The 4791-nt window shown below is 31.3% G+C and overlaps 1 long non-coding RNA gene across 1 annotated transcript; it reads left to right on the top strand.

The window, feature by feature from the left end:
• Nucleotides 1–2210: 2210 nt before the first annotated feature.
• LOC121123632 (uncharacterized) lies at nt 2211–4136 on the top strand. The gene is made up of 3 exons (XR_005866046.2): nt 2211–2390; nt 2439–3151; nt 3246–4136. It is a non-coding gene; the product is annotated as an uncharacterized lncRNA (long non-coding RNA).
• The last annotated feature ends 655 nt before the right edge of the window (nt 4137–4791 follow it).

Below are 4791 nucleotides of genomic sequence, written 5' to 3'. Positions count from 1 at the left end.
AAACAGAAGTCTAATCATATTCTCCATCAGCCTCCCAATGCATAGCCGCGCTAGTTTTATCGTGAGCAGAACCTGCTAAATGTGTTGTCCCCCTTTATTTTATTTTGCTAAATTTGATTTATAATTTTGTTTTTTTAACAAAATAAATTAGGTACCTTTTTCTTTATGAAGTAATCTCGAATCCTTTTTTTTTTTTTTAATTTATTTATAAATATTTTTTTAAATCTAAAATTTGTGGATTCTGATAATCTACCACGGAGGCATGGAAAGTTCACAATAGCCCCTAAAACAGAAAAAAGTTTGAGAGGAGAGCAGCTCCCTTCTCATCACGTTTTAATAAATTAACAGCAAAAAGAGGTGAGATGAACTTACATGCTAAAATATGCTTAGGATTTACAGCCCTACATATAAATATAAAGTGTAACACGAGGGATTGTGCTCATGAATCAGGAAGAGTAACATTTAGTATTTGTTTGAGAACAATAAATGCAAGTCCTCGTTTGCAGGCTTATGAAATTGAAGTTGGAATCATCGAGTTGCATAATTTTAAAATGAGTCTAAGCCGATGAGTCGGTGCTGGAGTCGAAGTCGTTGAATTCTACAAAGTTTGGAACCGGATTTGTATAATACTAAATAGTTGAAAGGGCCCAAGAGAGGTTCAGAAACAAGAACAGATTCCATCTACTATTATTGTATTCTATGACGTCACATACACTCCTAAAACGGATTTTATTATTAAAAGAAGAGCCAAGAAACGTGCAATAATACATTGATCAAGCAACAAGATGGACGAGTATTTACTGAATGATCGACTTATCTTCGAATTTAAATCCGTTTTTCTTGATTAGGTAAATCCAATATACGATGTTGGAGTAACATAATTTCAAATGGTCGGAGTCAGAGTCGAATTATTTACATAAGTCAATTCAGAGATATTTTCGGAATCACAAAACAAATCCGACTCGCCAGACTAGCTTGTTGGGTCATAAGTAGAATTGAGGATCACCCTCGGAGTCCTTCGTTTCTAATTCTATGCTTGATACGCAGTGAGACTTATAATTATAACCTTCCATCCACAGTTACTTGTAGATAACCCAATGAAAAGTGTTCTATGCCAAAAATTCTTCGAATTGTCATGGTAACCATAAAAGAAAAAGATGCATGCATACATATTATTATGTAACAAACTTGGGTTAACTTTTTTAACTCTCTTTTTCTTAAATGGAAGTCATTATTTTAATGCTCCATTACCTTCAAAATCCCAAATAAAAGATGGTTACAAATTGTTACAATAAGTAATATGATGTGGAAAATGTAGAGTTACAAAAAAGAGAGATTAAGAACAGAAAATAAAAAATAGAACAAGTTACAAATTTAGATTAAAATTAAAGAGATGACTGTGATTTCACTCCCTATTTTATAAGTTTGTTCGTTTCATTGTTGCTGTACTAAGAGGGAACAGGGCTAGTCGGAAAAAAAGCACTTCTTGTATATTTATCGGCTTGAAGAATTGATATTGATCAATGGTGTAGTATCAGGAAGTGGGGTGTAGGACCAAAAGCCTCTCCTGTGACGAATCAACGCCAATGGTTAGAGGGGAGGCCTAATTTGAAAGAAGAGAAGCAAATATTAGGAAACAAAAATAAGTTACGAAATATATTTTATAAAAAAAATGCAAGAGCCAAAATTCTCCTAAATCAAGTCGTTTTTTTAAAAAGACGTTAGTAAATCTGCATCGTTGATGCAAAATAGTTTACAAATCCTATAATTTTGTAAAGGTTTGGTCACAGCGTTACCGATATTGACACCTGATTTTATTATGTAAAGTTCACCATAATATATAACTTTTCATACAAATGTCAGTTCATACAAATTTAGTTTTAATATGAACTATAAATTTGACAAATAAAAATTGAAATTTAACGGAAATATTTGTCATTTCCAAGTTATTTTTCTTTTTAAATTGACATTTATTGTAATCCAATATCGATGGTATAAATTAATAAAGAAAATATAAAAAATAATATAATTATTATTAAAAACAACAAAAACATTAAAGGTAGTTGAAATAAATAGAAACTATATTAGAAATAATAAAACGCTATAGCATGTGCATTGAACCTCCATACATTTAATAGATTCGAGGTTGCGTTAGTTTTATACAATTGTTCCGTCGGATTAAACTAACATAATTTAAGAGGGCACAAGCAAACAAAAAAATATACATTATTCGCCAAGGGTGTTACTCACTGTTGCTTGGCCTAATATCAGGCCGGATTGCTAAAGGCCGCTACTATCTTTTAAGATTACTGTTGTCTGACGCCAGCGTATTTTTTAGCTATTTTAATAATATTTCATCTTTACAAATTGCAATATTGGGGTATTTATAAGTAATAAGATAGTTATTAATTATTATTGATTTAACAATTTATTCTTAGATAAGGACGGGAAGACTTTCGCAACCATTCAATGCAAGGCTACCAAGTAGGATTCATTTTTACTTCACGGAGGAAATTTGACTACACAGTAAACTGTTTAAGTAAAAGTTCATCCAAGTAATGGGGAAACTTTGTATCACGCCGGGATTCCTTAGTGGCTACAGGCTAAGTAAGTCTGAGAAGAAGGATCCTCTTCCCACCAAAACACATTTCCATATTTTTCCAAATGATAAGAAATTACGAAGTCTATGGATCAAAGCTCTCTCTTTGAACAATTAGTCATTAGGAGCCTTCAAAATATTCTGCTATATGTGGTTCGCATTTTTTATCTTCCAACTATAAAATTCAATCTGAGGATTAGAATAACTATCCACGAAAAGGATATCTCTATAAAAATATTAAACAAGGATGATACATCAACACAGTTTCCAAACATACCTTCCTAAATTTCCAAGCCAGCCAAAATAGGGAGGAGCAATGCATATCTCTCTTCCACTCGGATCTTAAAAGAAAAAGAAAATATTATGAATAAGATTCATGCATTCAATATGCCCGATACTATTTCTTCGATATCAAAACTAAATTTAAAACTGGACAGAGCTCGCCTACCCGATGGATTTTATGAGCGCTTTGACTCCATTGATTAGTCATTGATATTTCATGATTTTAAATTTTCGGATTCACATGGATTTTTCATCAGATTGTGTGACAAAGTTAGTTTAGGCTTATCAATTAGAATGTGGTTATTATTTTAGTCTTTTAAAATGTACATGCATTAATGATCATGATGATATTTCTATTTTTCAGGTACAGGAACATGGAACTTTCATTTCAACTACTGAAAAACATCATCAAAAGATTCTTTGCAGAGAAGGTACAGCATATGGATGTATGCCTTGTCTATGTTATGGAAAAGTTTTTCAATGACTTTATACGGAGAGCTCCGCAAAGATGCCCTGAGTTTGTTTCATTAGTCAACGATCACTGCACTTAGATATTATAGAGAAAGAAATGACAAAAGATTGGCTTGTCACGGCGGACTTATTGGCAGTATTTTGGACGTGGTGGATGATTGTAAATACACGATCTCCCCGAATTGGAAGTTACCAAGAGTAATGAATGGAAAAAACCAATTACCATGGACAGCTCTCAGCTTCACTTTTTAAAAGATTTATCATGTTGGCCTGTTGAATAGGAAAAACTCAGAGACAAAGTAAGAAGTATCGCCAATGATACGTTTTTAACAGCTAAACAAACATCGAGTGGACTATATATAATGTCTCAAAAATTATTGGATGAGGTCGATATCAACCATTTTTGATGGACTTAGCCTTACTAACTTGCTGTTATGTTTTTCAAACTCTTTCAAATTTAAAAATAACCGGACAATATTTAATCAAATAAATTATTTTTTAACATGATCCTTATTCTTCAGGCATTGCCGAAGTAGAGTGTGAGGAGAATCATACTTTTAACCAATATATTTTAAGTATAGCATGTAAAATTTTCAACTATATGGCAAAAAATACTTCTCTATGTATATTATAAAATTCATGAGAACAAGAAAAGAATTGGATATCAATATAAACAATCAAAAAAGTTAAAAAAAAACTTAACAGCGAGTAAGCAGGAAGACTTTATTATCAGAATATCTTCAATATTTCAAATAATTTGAATATATCGATTCTGAAACAAAAAGGGTATATATTTATTTAGATATTTGAGTAAGTAAATATAATCTACTGCAAGGGTAGGCAATGAGGATAGGATGGGTTATAATTAAATCAAGTCCGAGTGGAGTCCTCATGCTACTAGGTCAAAGATAAGTTCTCGTAGCACATAATTTAGGTATAGTTAATCCAGGATAAGTTTTAACCTCAAGTCTGAGTGGAATTCTTAAGGTACTAGGTCAAAGATAAGTTCTCGTAGCACCCAATTGATGAAGAGTTATCGTAGTATCAAAATTTCCAAATACGATTATGATCTTGGATCTCATCGATTTCTTATAAAATATTTAAAAGAACTGTTATAATCCTCATCATCAATTTCATGATACCTTTCATCTTCCTAAATTATGAAACTGTATGCGTAGTATGAAAATCACTATTTTTTTTTTAAACAAGGGATTAAATAAACTTAAATCAAATAATTTGGTATTAGCCACAACCAATGGATTCTAAAATAAATAATTGCATTTAAACTCCTAACTTAATAATAACAATTGTAAGGTAAATACTATATTGATTAATTGAAATGTATTTTAGAATACAAAAATATATTTATAAGGACCATATGGATATCATCATGTATGCATGAAATATTAACATAAAAAAAGAAAAGTCGAAGTGATAAG

This window comes from Lepeophtheirus salmonis, chromosome 1 (assembly GCF_016086655.4).
Source record: "Lepeophtheirus salmonis chromosome 1, UVic_Lsal_1.4, whole genome shotgun sequence".
Taxonomy (NCBI): Eukaryota; Metazoa; Arthropoda; class Copepoda; order Siphonostomatoida; family Caligidae; genus Lepeophtheirus; species Lepeophtheirus salmonis.
This window is presented reverse-complemented; position numbering and strand designations above follow the sequence as displayed.